Source organism: Hyperolius riggenbachi, chromosome 3 (genome assembly GCF_040937935.1).
Source record: "Hyperolius riggenbachi isolate aHypRig1 chromosome 3, aHypRig1.pri, whole genome shotgun sequence".
Taxonomy (NCBI): domain Eukaryota; kingdom Metazoa; phylum Chordata; class Amphibia; order Anura; family Hyperoliidae; genus Hyperolius; species Hyperolius riggenbachi.
Genome location: NC_090648.1, coordinates 153,944,526 through 153,961,451, shown reverse-complemented (window position 1 = coordinate 153,961,451; position 16,926 = coordinate 153,944,526). Strand labels below are relative to the sequence as shown.

General features: G+C 48.4%; 1 long non-coding RNA gene across 1 annotated transcript in view; it reads right to left on the bottom strand.

The window, feature by feature from the left end:
- The window catches only part of LOC137561195 (uncharacterized), a 92,174-nt gene that overhangs the window by 53,103 nt on the left and 22,145 nt on the right, over positions 1-16,926 (bottom strand). The window contains exon 4 of the long non-coding RNA XR_011029916.1: positions 16,436-16,472. This is a non-coding gene — a long non-coding RNA (uncharacterized lncRNA). The remainder of the gene's footprint in view (positions 1-16,435; positions 16,473-16,926) is intronic.

Sequence of the window (16,926 nt, the reverse complement as noted above, 5' to 3'; positions counted from 1 at the left end):
ATCACAGTACATATATATCCAAAATGATCTCAGATAGATGTCAGATAGATTGCCCAGTCTCCAGTTCCAACTAGTTGGAACTGGAGACTGGGCAATCTATCTGACATCGTCCCTGTGAAAAGGACCCTGGAAGTAAGTCCTCGTATATATGTGATGTTCTTTAAAATGCAAAAAATTATGCTTATTTGACTGGATGGAGAAGTGACCTGTTGATTAGAGATGTGGCGAACGGTTCCCGAACCGTTCGCCGGCGAACATCTCTAAATTCATGGGCCTCTTACTACTTCCGGGTCGCAATGACCCGGAGTAGTACGCCTGCGCTGCCCGGCAGAGCGCGTCCTAGATCGCGCTCCCGTTGCCGGGCACTCTCTGCGCATGTGCGTGACGTCATGAGTGACGTCACGCTCATGCGCAGAGAGCGCCCGGCAACAAGAGCGCGATCTAGGACGCGCTCCGCCGGGCAGCGCAGGCGTACTACTCCGGGTCATTGCGACCCGGAAGTAGTAAGAGGCCCAGAGAGGTTCGCCAGGCGAACTGTTCGGCCCAACTCTACTGTTGATTTGTTTTTCCATAAAGCCTCGTTCACATCTAGCTAACGCAGATGGCTGTGCAATCCGAATGCAACGTGTACAATAGCACCCCATCTGCGCCACTGCCCGCTGCGGTGCTGATCCCATCCATTGACAGTGATGGGATCAGCTCTGCACTTCCGGCAAAATGCATGCAGCAGTACGCAAGTACTTCCCAGCGCATTGTACTGCTATGCAGCGCAGTAGATGTGAACGGTAGAAGGGCAGTCTATGCCCTTCTGCCGTTCCGGCGGTACGCAGGGTGTCAGCGTTGCGCAGCAGCGCTTAAAAGTGCCCTAGATGTGAACGAGGCCTAACAGATTCTCGATGCAGGTACTGAACAGCAAGCAGAACAAGTATTTACAAAAATAGATGTAAGCTTTAACAATGGTAGAGAAAGAACCATCGAAAGTTGATAAGGCAGTCAGACATTACCTGACATCACTGAGTGAGGAAGAGCAATCTGGCCATGGTGCGCACCAGTCCAGCATGGCTGTCACTACCCAAACAGCTGTTTGCGGTGCGTTACACAGTGAGTTTGGTGTGTCAGTGTGAAGCAGTACTCTAATTACACTGCCTGATTGATGTGTACACATGCAAGATGTTTTAAAGCACTTTAGGCCTGCAATTTAGCATTCAATGTGATTTCTGCCCTTAAAACGCTGCTTTGCATGAAATCCAGATTTTTCCCCGGGACTTTTGGCATGTATCCCACTCCGCCATGCCCCCCTCCAGGTGTTAGACCCCTTGAAACATGTTTTCCATCACTTTTGTGGCCAGCATAATTTCTTCTAGTTTTTCAAGTTCGCCTCCCCATTGAAGTCTATTGCGGTTCACTGAAGTTCGCGCGAACCAAAACCCGGTTCACGAACTGAAAATCGGAGGTTCAGGCCATCTCTAATCAGTATCCATAAATGCCTGTTTAGTGGAATTACAAAATTGGAGGAACACCAGCTGGTTGAGGCTGAACTCTGACAAAACAGAGGTGTTGGTGGTAGGCGGGCCACACATGATAGATAAAGTCCAAAACTCTCCCCACTTCAAACTAGCAATTGGAGGGGATACAGTATAAAGACTCAGTGTGAAACCTTGGGGTGATCCTGGATGGAGAGCTAACACTCAGTTAATTGTTTTTGACGTTTTATATGTTTCTCAGATGTTAAATAAACTCAGATTTAACAAGAAAAGCACCCATCCTGTTGTTCAGGCTGAAATGGTGCTGATTGTGTCTATTCACTCAGACTCCAAACCACGCATTGTGTGAATCAGACAACAACAACGCTAGTGCTGGACCATCGGGGCCGGATTTCTACTTTTTGCCACCCAAGGCCCGCTGTCACCAGCCCCCCCCCAACAGTGTCCTCACCACACACACACACACACACACACACACACACACACACACACACACACACACACACACACACACACACACACACACACACACACATACACTTTTTTCCCCCCAGCAAACACACAACTTTAACTGAAACTACTGTTAATCATCTTACACCCCACCGTTTCAGCACTGGGTCCATCTCTGGTCAAACGTGTTTCTGCAGTGTTCAAGCATGGCTGTGGCCAAGTGTGTCCATACTGGGCATGTACAAGTAAAGTTGGCACATGCTCAGTAGAACTAAGGCACTTTTTTTCCTCCATGCACAAGCATTTCATTTTACTAAGCATATGCAAACCTTATTTGCACATGCCCAGTACAGATACACTTGGCCACAGTTCTGCTTGCGCACTGAAGTAACCTATTGGATCAGAAAGGGACCCAGCACTGCAACTGTGTATGTGTGTGTGCATGTGTATGGAAGAAGGCAGTTAGAACTGAGGAAGGTCAACTAGAGGAGATGTATGCATGCAGAGGGATAGAACTAATACCTGGTACACACAATGAGATTTTCTGTCAGATTGCCTGTCAGATTGATTATTTCCAATATGTCCAATATGATTTCTGATCGATTTTCCGTTTACTTCTATGGAAAATCGATCGGAAATCAGATCGGGCATATTGGAAATAATCGATCTGATAGTAAATCTGCCAGAAAATCTCATTGTGCGTACCAGGCACTAGGGGCAGAAAGGCTGGTGTAAGGTAGGTGAAAGGCAGTTAAAACTGAAGAGGTGGTGAGGAGAGATCAGTCAGGCTGGGGTGAGGTAAGAAGGGATAGAGAAAATAGAGACTGGCAGTCAGAACTGAGGGGGTGTTCAGGGTAAATAAGTCAGCCACGGTAGAGAATGGTAACAATTGAAGGGCTAGCCAGGGCCCCTGTTTCCATAGGGGCAAACAGCTCCCATCATGCACCCCCCACCTATAGAAGTGCCACAGCTTCCAGTTTACCCCTCCATAGAAGCACCACAGTTCCCAGCATGCTCCGCCTCTCCATAGAGGCACCACAGCTCCCAGCATTCCCCCTCCTCCTCCATATATTATTGGGGTGTCCCCAGGGCCCAAGAGCTGGCTGCCGACCCCATCCCCCAATGTGTATAGAGGTCCGCGGTGCCCCTGCAGAGTATTCGCAGCAGGGCGCACTCATCTGTCCAATCGGCATGCTCCTCCTTCAGTCTGTGTGCCTCATTCTTGTGGATGCCTCATCTCCATGAACTGGCGGCATGTACATTACTCATGTGCCACTGGGTCATGGAGATGAGGCGTCTGCGTGAATGAAGACAGAGGCACCCAGAGGAGTGCATCAGAGGGACAGATGAGGGCACTCCGCTGTGAATACTCTGCAAAGGCATCATGGATGACTATACACATAGAGGGAAGGGGTCTACCAGCTGGCTCTGGGGACATGGGGGACACCCCAGTACTATGAGGAGAAGGAGGTGCATGCTGGGAGCTGTAGTGCCTCTATATAGGTGGAAATTCTGGGAGCTGTAGTGCCTCTGTAGAGGGGGCATGCTAGGAGCTGTAGTGCCTCTGTATAGGTGGGCATGCTGGGAGCTGTAGTGCCTCTATAGAGGGTGCATGCTGGGAGCTGTAGGGTCTATGTATAGGTGGGCATGCTGGGAGCTGTAGTGCCTCTGTATAGGTGGGCATGCTAGGAGCTGTAGTGTCTCTGTATAGGTGGGCATTCTGGAAGCTGTAGTGCCTCTGTATAGGTGGGCATGCTAGGAGCTGTAGTGCCTCTGTATAGTTTGGCATGCTGGGAGCTGTAGTGCCTCTATACAGGGGATCATGCTATGAGCTGTGGTGCCTCTATGGTGGGTGGAGGGGACAAAGGGGTCACCATCTAATGCTGCTTCCTGGGTGGGCGGTCAGGACCAGGTACTCACAAAGGGCTTGAAGTCACTGTCTGCAGCAGAAGTAAGTCTAAGCCAGGCACCCGATCCTTTAGCTTCTCCCCACGTGCAGTTCCGATAATTTCAGCACTCTCTCCCTCCCCTGTGCTTTGCTGTCGGGACTCAAAGGAGGGGGGAGTGGATACACAAAGTTGCTGTGGCCTTCCTGATGAGTGCTACTATGCACAGAGGTCTGTCTCCTTCTCTGCCTGCGCCCTGGGGTTTCTGACTTGTCGTATGTCTGCCCCAGCAGCGTGGTGAGACTTCCGTGCAGCACTTGTTCCTCTATGCTCCTGCTGCCTGCTCCTATCAGTTATCCTGCTAACTTCCCTGGCTTACCGCTAGTGTTGGGCGAACAGTGTTCGCCACTGTTCGGGTTCTGCAGAACATCACCCTGTTCGGGTGATGTTCGAGTTCGGCCGAACACCTGACGGTGCTCGGCCAAACCGTTCGGCCATATGGCCGAACTAAGAGCGCATGGCCGAACGTTCCCCGAACGTTCGGCTAGCGCTGTGATTGGCCGAACGGGTCACGTGGTTCGGACCCGAACGCGCTCTGATTGGCCGAACTGTCACGTGGTTCGGGTAAATAAATACCCGAACCACGTCATATCTCCGCCATTTGTCTGTGGGTTTAGCTTTGGGTAGGCAGGCAGGGTAGTTCGCGCTCCAGCCACGCTAGCCAGGGTCCCCCCCAGTCATTGTGTGTCGCTGCTGGGAACAGTAGTACACCGCTCGTTCAGCCACACTATATAGCATTCTGTGTACTGTTCTGTGTCTGCTGGGAACAGTAGTACACCGCTCGTTCAGCCACACTATATAGCATTCTGTGTACTGTTCTGTGTCTGCTGGGAACAGTAGTACACCGCTCGTTCAGCCACACTATATAGCATTCTGTGTACTGTTCTGTGTCTGCTGGGAACAGTAGTACACCGCTCGTTCAGCCACACTATATAGCATTCTGTGTACTGTTCTGTGTCTGCTGGGAACAGTAGTACACCGCTCGTTCAGCCACACTATATAGCATTCTGTGTACTGTTCTGTGTCTGCTGGGAACAGTAGTACACCGCTCGTTCAGCCACACTATATAGCATTCTGTGTACTGTTCTGTGTCTGCTGGGAACAGTAGTACACCGCTCGTTCAGCCACACTATATAGCATTCTGTGTACTGTTCTGTGTCTGCTGGGAACAGTAGTACACCGCTCGTTCAGCCACACTATATAGCATTCTGTGTACTGTTCTGTGTCTGCTGGGAACAGTAGTACACCGCTCGTTCAGCCACACTATATAGCATTCTGTGTACTGTTCTGTGTCTGCTGGGAACAGTAGTACACCGCTCGTTCAGCCACACTATATAGCATTCTGTGTACTGTTCTGTGTCTGCTGGGAACAGTAGTACACCGCTCGTTCAGCCACACTATATAGCATTCTGTGTACTGTTCTGTGTCTGCTGGGAACAGTAGTACACCGCTCGTTCAGCCACACTATATAGCATTCTGTGTACTGTTCTGTGTCTGCTGGGAACAGTAGTACACCGCTCGTTCAGCCACACTATATAGCATTCTGTGTACTGTTCTGTGTCTGCTGGGAACAGTAGTACACCGCTCGTTCAGCCACACTATATAGCATTCTGTGTACTGTTCTGTGTCTGCTGGGAACAGTGGTACACCGCTCGTTCAGCCACACTATATAGCATTCTGTGTACTGTTCTGTGTCTGCTGGGAATAGTGGTACACCGCTCACCCGTCACTGTATAGCATTGTGCTCTGTGTCGCTGCTGGGAATAGTGGTACTGTATAGCATTTCTGTACTGCCACTGTACTGCTGCCAGTCAGCGTGTACTGTAAGGATAAGTGAAATGAGGAAGAAATCCGGTGAAAGAGGGAGGGGCAAGGGAAGAGGTGTTTCCCCTGACGGTTCACGTACAGGCCACAGGGGAGCACCCAAGAAAACCCACTCAATACCGCCCATGTTGTCCAGGACAACAACCCTCACAAATCCAAAAGAACAGGACCAGATAATTACTTGGATGACCTCTCAAGCGTCCAGCAGTGGGTTAAGCAGCACCAGCACATCACGCACGAGGTCCGAGTCCTCAGCCAGTTACAAGGAGCCAGTGGGCACAAAGCTGACACAACCGGCAGCGACACCACGCACACAACTGCCAGATAACCAGTCCGATGAATTACCTCAGGACACAATGGGGTATTCGCAGGAGCTATTCCCAGCCCAACAAACTTCCACCTTTCAAAGGTCAATGGAGGAACAGCCAGAAATGTTGTGCCTGGATTCACAACCGTTAACTGTGGGAAATGCACCGCGCACTGAAATACGAGGCGAGTCCGAAGAGGACTCGGAAACCCAAATCCCAGAGCAATTTGGGCAGGAGGGGTTGCAATTGCAGGAGGTCGGCCGACAAGATCTGGAAGACGACGTTGGAGTGTGCTGCGCAGAGGTTGTTGTGGGGAGCTCTACTCCACGGCGGTGGCCCACAATGACATATGACGAGTTTGAGGAGATGGAAGAGGAGGGTATGGACAATGTGGACAGAGACCCAGATTTTGTTTGTGAACGAGAACATCGCCGTCGTAGCAGCAGCACAGATGAGTCTGTTGAAGAACACACTGCTGCACGAGTTCGCCTTGTGCCACAAGGTAGGCGGCGCGCAATTTCAGGCACCACAAGCGTGGAAGTTCAAGTGAGAGGCAAAAGAGGAGCAAACAGAAATCGCCAGCAAGGAGGCAGGTGCTCCAAAGTCTGGGCTTTCTTTGAAGACTGCACTGAGGATGTTACCATGGCGATTTGCAAGGTGTGCAAGACCCGCCTGAGCAGGGGGAAAAATATTAACAACCTCTCCACCACCAGCATGAGCCGTCACATGCTATCCAAACATCCCACTCTTTGGGCAAACGCGTCAGGACAGGGTACCAGAAACAACACTGCCTCCCTTGGGTTCACCAGACCCGCCTCAGCAGCAGCAGTAGCCCAGCCATTGCGTGGTTCACAACATTCACAAACATCAGACGACGCTGACACTGTCACTTTCCGGAGTAGTGCTCTTGAGGTCTCCCAGTGTTCATCAAACACAACAACCAACAGCCCTTCCGTGTGCAGCGCTACGGTTCAGTTGTCTGTGTCGGAGATGTTTGAGCGCAAGAGGAAATTGCCAGCAAATGACCCCCGGGCCGTGGCAGTAACAGCCAGCATAGCCAAGCTTCTGGCCTGCGAAATGCTGCCATATCGATTGGTGGAGACAAACAGCTTCAAGGGCATGATGTCAGTGGCCATCCCACGTTACGTGGTTCCCAGCCGCTACCACTTTGCACGCTCTGCAGTGCCTGAGTTGCATGAGCACGTGGTCAGCAAAATAACCCGAAGCTTGAAGAATGCCGTTGCCTGCAAGGTTCACCTCACCACTGACACCTGGACGAGTGCGTTCGGCCAGGGTCGATACATCTCCCTTACCGCGCACTGGGTGAACCTTGTGGAGCCTGGCAGCGATTCCTCACCTGCTACGGCACGGGTGTTGCCCACGCCACAAACAGCTGCACCGCCGTCCCTCCCACTGGATAACAGCAGCACCTACCTCTCTGACTCCTTCTCCTCCAACGCATCTCAAAGCTGTACCTCATCCGGAAACGCTAACCCAGCAGCAGTAGGATCGTGGAAGCAGTGCAGCACAGCTGTTGGCATGCGTCAGCAAGCGTTGCTGAAGCTAATCTGCCTTGGGGATAAGCAGCACACAGGGGAGGAAATTTGGAGGGGAATAAAGGAACAGACGGATTTGTGGCTGGCACCGCTGGACCTGAAACCGGGCATGGTTGTGTGTGATAATGGGAGTAATCTCATTCGCGCTTTAAGGTTGGCTAAGCTGACACACATCCCTTGCCTGGCGCACGTGATGAACCTAGTAGTTCAGCGGTTCCTGAGGACATACCCAGGCGTGCCCGATCTGCTGTTGAAGGTGCGTCGAGTGTCCAAACATTGTAGAAATTCCAGTACTGCTTCGGGGGCACTCGCCAAGATGCAGGAGCGCTTCAATCTCCCCCACCATCGCTTGCTGTGTGATGTCCCTACGCGCTGGAATTCTACGCTGCACATGCTAGCCCGCTTTTGCGAGCAGAAGAGTGCAGTGGTCCAGTACATGACGGCGCAGTACCGAGGCGCATCCGGCCAGCTGCCAAGCTTCTGTGGATCCGATTGGGCCAACATGTTGGACCTCTGCCAAGTCCTCCAAAATTTTGAGCAATCCACGTTGCTTGTGAGCAGTGACAACTCTTCAGTCAGCATTACCATACCACTGCTGTGTTTACTGAAGAGGTCGATGTTAAAAATCAAGGAAACAGCTGTCATGATGCAACTGGGGGAATCTGAAGGAGAAAACGATCAGCGTGATGGTACCAACATCAGGCCATCCGCCTCAGGGAACGCTGGCCCCAGCAGCTATGACGAAGAAGAGGAGGAGGAACAGCTGGAGTTGGAGCAGGAATTTCATGCCACCACTGACGAGGGCCAGAGCGGTGCACGTTGGACTTCCACAATTCAACGCGAATGGTCAGCAGAAGCAGACCAGGAGGAAGGTGACGACTATGATGCATCACAACAACTATCACAACGCTCACAAGAGGATGATGAGGATTCTGGTAGGACTCTGGCACACATGGCTCAATTCATGCTAGACTGCATTGAACGTGACCCACGCATTGTGCGCATTCTGGACAACACCAATTACTGGGTTTATACCCTTCTGGATCCACGGTACAAACACAATGTTCCAAAACTGCTTGAAGAAAGAGTCAGACAGGTCAAAATGGAAGAATACCAGCAGGCCCTTGTGGAGACTTTAGAGAGGAGATTGACATCCTCCCCCTCCTCTAGCCAGTTGTACGCAGACAGACTGACTTCCGCAAACCCAGGACGACCAGGAGGGCAGCAAACAACGCAAGCCGCAGCTAGTACCCAAAAGGGAATGGTATCGGCAGTGTCCTTGGAGTGGGAAAATTTTCTGACACCCATGCAGCCGCAGCCCACTGAACAGCAAGCGTGCAGATCCACCTCCAACACCGATCGCCTGGAGAAGATGGTCAAGGACTACATGTCAGATGGCGTAGCTGTGTCGAACCATCCATCTGCACCCTTCAACTATTGGGTATCGAAGCTAGACACCTGGCACGAACTGGCAATGTACGCAATAGAGGTGCTGGCTTGCCCGGCAGCCAGCGTTATGTCGGAACGCTGTTTCAGTGCTGCCGGAGGCATCGTCACAGATCGGCGTATCCGCCTCTCTACAGAAAATGCAGACCGTCTGACTCAAATTAAAATGAATCAATCCTGGATTGGAAATGACTACGCAACACTCCAGGACCCCAACCAAGTAACATGACCAATGAACATCTGGGATGGTGTTGCGTTTCCGGGCCCTGTTTATTGAACCTCTCATCTGTATTACATTTATGACTGCATGGCGGCAAAAAGCATTGCTGCTATATCCGCACGCTTTTTGTCCACATGCAAGGCCTGGGTTGTTGTGTCTCACAAAGCGTGGCCTTCTCCTCCTGCGCCTGCTCCTGTTCCATCACGTCTGCTGCTGCTGGGTTAGCGTTGCCGCGTGGTCCCTGTTTATTGAACCACTTATCTTTATTACATTTATGACTGCATGGCGGTACAAAGCATGCTATCCGCACGCTTCTTGCCCTCATGCAAGGCCTGGGTTGTTGTGTCTCACAAAGCGTGGCCTTCTCCTCCTGCGCCTGCTCCTGTTCCATCACGTCTGCTGCTGCTGGGTTAGCGTTGCCGCGTGGTCCCTGTTTATTGAACCACTTATCTTTATTACATTTATGACTGCATGGCGGTACAAAGCCTGCTATCCGCACGCTTCTTGCCCTCATGCAAGGCCTGGGTTGTTGTGTCTCACAAAGCGTGGCCTTCTCCTCCTGCGCCTGCTCCTGTTCCATCACGTCTGCTGCTGCTGGGTTAGCGTTGCCGCGTGGTCCCTGTTTATTGAACCACTTATCTTTATTACATTTATGACTGCATGGCGGTACAAAGCATGCTATCCGCACGCTTCTTGCCCTCATGCAAGGCCTGGGTTGTTGTGTCTCACAAAGCGTGGCCTTCTCCTCCTGCGCCTCCTCCTGTTCCATCACGTCTGCTGCTGCTGGGTTAGCGTTGCCGCGTGGTCCCTGTTTATTGAACCACTTATCTTTATTACATTTATGACTGCATGGCGGTACAAAGCCTGCTATCCGCACGCTTCTTGCCCTCATGCAAGGCCGGGGTTGTTGTGTCTCACAAAGCGTGGCCTTCTTCTCCTCCTGCGCCACCCTCCTCCTGTTCCATCACGTGTGCTGCTGCTGGGTTAGCGTTACCGGTCCCTTTTCCTGGAACCTCTTATATGTATTACATTTATGACTGCATGCCGACAAAAAACATGTTACCTGTGCAAAGAAAACAGACATTTCCCGCATTTAAAAGACAGTTTTCCCTTTGAAACTTTAAAATCGATTTTCTCAAAAACTATAAGCTCTTTTTGCTAATTTTTTTTTCCTCTTGTACCCACTCCCAAGGTGCACATACCCTGCAAATTTGGGGTATGTAGCATGTAAGGAGGCTTTACAAACCACAAAAGTTCGGGTCCCCATTGACTTCCATTATGTTCGGAGTTCGGGTCGAACACCCGAACATCGCGGCCATGTTCGGCCTGTTCGGCCCGAACCCGAACATCTAGATGTTCGCCCAACACTACTTACCGCCTACCCCCCGCTGCGCACACACAAACAACACATGCTGCAAAGTGCAAAGCAATGCGGATGGCTACAGACAGAAGGAACTGAGGTGACTGTGGGACACAAGTGACTCCCCAGTTGCCCCAAAATAATTCCCCACCCTAGGCACCGGCCTTGAAGGCCTATCCATAAATCCGGCTCTGTGGACCATGCTCTGGTAGTCAGGCACCTCTAAGAGAATTAAATGCAAAGCCTTCACCTTAGGCAATAATTAGTGAAGCGGGAAATTTGGGCACCCACTATTGTAAGAAACGTGGGCGTCACCATAGGTGTCTTTATAAATAGCGGCTAGATCAGTAAAGGTTAGGTGTGGGGGTATTTATGGTTAAGTATTGAAGGCAGTGTTTTTAAGGGTTAGGCCTGAGGGGGGCAATTAAGGTTAGGTTAGTAATGGAGGGGAGTGTTTTTAAGGGTAAAGTGTGGAGGCAGAGGCATATCTAGAGGGGTGCAGGCATGGCTCATGCCATGGGCACCACAGCACTATGGGCACCATGCCTGGCCCCTATTGTGCTGCCAGCCTGCCCCTGAGCTGCACCACCATACCTGTCCCTGTAGTGCGCCCCCATGCCTCCCCATCACTCTGACGTCAGATCAGAATAATTCTGTTATGTGGGGAACATGGCTACTTACCTTATGTATGTAGGGTGCACATGCTTAGCGTTAGAAAAGAGGACAGAGAGGAAATAAGAAGAAATGTTTCCAACAAAGTAACTTCAGCAATATCCCAAGCCAAAATACATACCATAACACATGTAGACGTAAAAGGATGCTGTTTTTAGAGGGGAAGGGGGCTCTGATTGGGGGGGGGGGGGGGTTAGAGGGCGGGGGGGAGGTGCAATTTCAGTGTTTGCCATAGGCTCTATATTACCTAGATATGCCCCTGTGTGGAGGGGTGTTAAAGTTAGGCGTGGGGGTGTTTTTAAAGGTTAGGCTTGAGGGTTGCAGTTAAGGTCAGGTGTGTGTGTGTGTGGGGGGGGGGGGTTGTTTTTCATGTTTAGGTATGAGGAGTGTATTTTTAACTGCTAAGCATGGGGAGGGTGCGGTTAAGGTTAGGTAAAGGTTAGACATCGGTAAGGGAAGGTTTGTGTGAGAGTAGTGTAAGATTAAGTTGTAGTAAAATATCGGTATTATTTTTCGATATATAAGTAAGATTATTTACAAATTTAACCTCTTACCAACCACCTTAACGCACATTGATGGCGGCAGAGAGGCTTTGTTGTTCCTCAGCGCCGCCATTTGGTGTCATCTCACGAGGAGCAGGATTTGACGGGAGCTCAAAGCTCCCGTCACTGTATACGGCGGGGCACAGCGATCAGCCTGCCAGCGGCTGATCAGCGCTGGCAGGCTGGTTTTTGTATTTATATAATGAAAATTATTTATACAGTGTTGACATCTTACGCAGCGCTGTACAGGGTATCAGGCATGCTAGAATGTACCCAAATTCGATTCGAGTACAATCAAATTCGAATCTGGGTCAAATTCGAATTCGCCCGATTCGAATGGACTCGAATTCGATTCGGGTGCATTCATTCGGATCCAGGTCAGGGAAAAATTTGGCCGTGATCATGAATTTGTGATTCAAAACGTGCCGACTTTAAGGGTTAATTGCAAAGCCCCCTTAAATGCCAGAATAACCAAATGTGCAGGTTATGTTAAGAAGAAAAGTGGGAGCAAGGGGAACATTTTCAAAAAGACCTTATACTTTTTGAGAAAATCGATTTTAAATGTTCAAAGAAAAAACTGATACATTTAAATGCCGGTCAATGACAGATTGTGGGAAATATTTCCCAGCAGTTAATAGCAAAGGCCCCTTACATCCTAGCAACACCAAATTTGCAGGATATGTTAAAAAAATAGTGGGAAACAATATTTAAAAAATGAAAAATGTTTATTTTTGGGAAATGTTCTGAGTGTGGGAAATATGAAAAAAAAAAATGACGTGGGGTCCCCCCTCCTGAGCCTCTGTAACCCCTTGTCCCCCATGCAGGCTGGGATAGCCAGAATATGGAGCCCCGGATGACTGGGGCTTTGCAACCTGAGCTATACCAGCCCGCATGGTACATGGTATGGGGGGCTCCGGGGGGAGGGGCGGCCAAGCCTCCCCCTCCCCCCCAGAGCCCTTGTCCAATCCATGGACAAGGGGCTCTTCCCCACCTCCGCTGCCCCAGGAGGAGGTGGGGCGACGACTCCCTGGGGGGGTTCATGGTGGCATCTGGGAGTCCCCTTTAAGAAGGGAACCCCAGATGCCCACCCCCTCCCAGGAGAAACCCATTTCAACAATGGGTTAAATGAAATAAAAACACAACCACGAGAAAAGTATTTTAATAATCTTAAATAACCGGAAATACTTACCTGTACCTTTAAAAAAATGTTCCCACAGCAATATCCTCGGTAATGATCCAACGTATACAGTATCCTCTATCTTGCGATCTTCAATTAAGTTGATTGAAGATCTCCCACGGCAATTACTATACCTTACAATGCGTCCTGCCAACTTATAGCGCCAGCTCCCGCTGTCCTCCCCGCCTCCTCTCCTGTCACCCTCACCTAGCCTGGCACCTGGTGCACCCATGGGTGCCAGCCTAGGTGAGGGTGACAAGTGCAGGTAGGTGGGGAGAGACAGCAAGAGCCGGCGCTATACGTACTGCACAGGACGCATTCTAAGGTATAGTAACCGGCTCATCAATGAATCGGTTCAGAGCTGATTCATTCGATTCAATACAAAAAAAACGGCTCATTGATGAGCCGGTTACTATACCTTAGAATGCGTCCTGTGCAGGACGTATAGCGCCGGCTCCCACTGTCTCTCCCCACCTGCCTGCACCTGTCACCCTCACCTAGGCTGGCACCCATTGCACCCATGGGTGCACCAGGTGCCAGGCTAGGTGAGGGTGACAGGTGAGGAGGCGGGGAGGACAGCGGGAGCCAGCGCTATACGTCGGCAGGACGCATTGTAAGGTATAGTATAGGTAATTGCTGTGGGAGATCTTCAATCAACTTCATTGAAGATTGCAAGATAGAGGATACTGTATACGTTGGATCATTACCGAGGATATTGCTGTGGGAATTTTTTTTTAAAGGTACAGGTAAGTATTTCTGGTTAATTAAGATTATTAAAGGACTTTTTTCATGGTTGTGTTTTTATATCATTTAACCCTTTGTGGAAATGGGTAAGGGGTACTTTGTACCCCTATACTCATTTCTCCTTGGAAGGGGGGTGGGCATCTGGGGTCCCTTCTTAAAGGGGACTCTCAGATGCCACCATGAACTCCCCCAGGGAGTCATCTGGATCTGGATTGTTAATCTTTAGCAACCCCGGAGAGCAGTGTTCCTTTCCTTGTCCCAACTACTGGAAGCCACTCTGTTGTATGCTTGTTGTTGACACTCCTCCCCTCACCATACAAAAGAACATGCCACTCTAGTACACCAAAGTGATGTGTCTGTACAGCAATATTCTGTTGCAGTCAGGGGTGTACCTACTACACATCATGAGCCCCCCAGCAACACTTTGATGGGGCCCCTCAATGTTCTCCCCATTTCCCTTGCCTACACCTGGTGTCCCTCACAGCTTGGGAGCCCATCTTGTGAAAGTCATAAAACAAGTGTGGCCATCATAATCTTCACACTCATAACAAGCTTAGCCAGAAAAACACCTGATCTGAAGGACCCCCCTCCCCTTTGTTGGAGGAAGGTAAGGTTAGTAGGAGCCCCCTCACAGCTCTGGACCCTCCAGCAGCTGCAGGGGCTGCTCCCTGTAGTTACACCTCTGCTTGCAGTGCCATCCATAGGATCAAGCTTGATCATGACAGTTTGCATAAATAGTAGGTGTCTATGCACCGATACACTGTCAGCCAATGTGATCACAAAAGACTAGTTCAAGTGACATCTATCTTTACTGTGAATGTGGCCTTATCCTGGTGCAGCGGCGAGAGGTCTCTCAAGGTAGAAAGCCAAAATGTCCTGAAAAATTTGCTCCAAATTAGAATTCATTTTATACCCAGCAGGCCAAGTAACCTGTACTGACAAATTTTTACCAAACAGCTGAAATGCGCCTGGGAAGTCAAATTAAAAAATATAATGTAAATAATGTCTATTAATTCCCTTATTACTAATAATAAATAATGTCTGTATTTTTTAAACCAAAATTGTGTAGGCATCATCAGAAAATACTTAAAGTGAACCCGAAGTGAAAATAAACTGATGAGATGTTTATCTCATCATGTCACATATTGCCTCGGGTACACTTTAAAAACTCCCTACGCTTGGAATAGAGCTTCTTATAGCCAGTATTTCAGCTGCTAAATCAAACAATTATTTTTTGTGAAATAGATATCATGCTTGAGGAACAAAAATGTGCCAGTGCCCCATGATCCCAAACCATCACTACTTATTCTTGCCACTTTTAGATACTTGTTGCCAATTAGGAATTCCGACTCTACCCAATTTTCATGAACCCCCTACCCTATCGCGGTTTCACAAATCATGCTTGAGCTGATTAGAAATATGGGGTGAAATGGCTTAACTAGAAAATGCAGGACTTCTTCCACAAAGCAGTACAAAGAGAAGAGTTATACTGCAAAGTCTAGAAACCCCGTCCATCAGATTTCTCTTTAATGATGCCGGATCAGGAAAGATAACTTCAGTCACTGCTAGTTAGTTGTTTTTGTATTTTTTTTTTCTTTTTTGCCTTATTGATTTAGACTGAATTGCCGGTGCTATAGCAACTGAATGTGCTTGTTTTGTGGCTTGTAATTAAGCAAAGATTAGCGCCTTTTTTTTTTTTCCGTGTCTCTTAAAAAATACTTCTGCCCTTCTTCTTCAAGAAGCGCCATTAACCGGCTTTGGACGTGGAAAGGGTTACCTTCATAAAGCCAAGGCTCTTTATTCCAGCACACACAAATGCTTTCCCATCATACTTTAGGACCAGCGAACCGTCCCTTCATTGATGACACCTTTTGGCTTCACAATAGAAGCCAATTTGTTAGAATTCTTCACAGGTCAGGGGCTGCATGAAGATGTGGAGGGAGCAGCCGTTACTGCTGGAAAATGAAGTTGTATTCGCCTGGCAAATTATACATCTGCTGCGTTTTATGGGCGCTGCTTTCCTTTGCATCTTCTTTCCCCCTCCCGTTATTTATTTATTTAGCTATATATTTATTTCTTTTTTGCCTTGAAATCTAGAGAGAGCGCGTGTGAGGGGGCAACGGCACCTATCCAGTTAACATAGGTTAATAGATTGATTCCGCTGACACGGATCATAATGAACAGTAAATTGTTTTATCTTTTAAGTCTTATTTGGTCAGCCAGGAAAACATATGAGGTAATATGGCTCAGACTAAATGGACCGTCTAATAGATCTCCCTCTAAAGTGTAAGGACAGAGGTGACAGCGCCTTCCATGATTAATGAAAATAATAATGCTCCTGAAATTGAAATTTTTCTAATTTTTTTTCCTCTCCTCTTCGCTTCTCACTGCCGCAACCAAAAAAACCTTCAGCTCGGGGATGATTTGTAGACAGTAACCGGCTTGTGTTCCTAATGGAACTCAGTGGAGGTATGATCTCTGCTTTAATGTACACAAAGCGGAACGCCGGCTTGACAAATGTAATCACCCGGTTTATAGATCTCCATGCGATATATGTATATATTATATGGAAGTTGTATGAGCGTACTGCAAATATGAAGTGAATATAAATAACATAATACAAATGTAAGTATGACGGATGAGATACAGTTCACATATAAAAAATAAATGAAATAAAAATCTTTATATAAAATCCCTTTTACTTACCAAAAGATGACATTTTGTTAAATGGCATGTTCTCGACCTGTAAAATAAATTAAGAGTAATTTTGAATGGGTTGCATAGACAGTGAAATCTCAGCCTGTACATACTTCTTTAAACAATGTTATTATTAAATCCGAATTCCAATGGGGGAAAACAATTGTGCTATATTTTTGTTAAGCATCAAAGCAAACTTATACCTCATTAGGTTTTTATGGCTATCTGTGTCTTCTTTACATCCTAGCCTAAGAGAAAATAGATATATTTTCTTACAGAGTATTAATTCATTGTATCTAAATACAATGAATTAAATATATTTTCATAGATTTGGGAAGTTAGGTATCTCATCACATTTTATTGGTGTGCTATTTTTCTTTTTCCCTAGACTAACAAGGCCCAAATTAAACTTCTGTAGGGGTCATAGAGGTCCAAGGAACAGAAAGTGGGAAATATTAATGCCAATAAAACAAGCAGTAGGTTCTAACCCTCTTCTACAA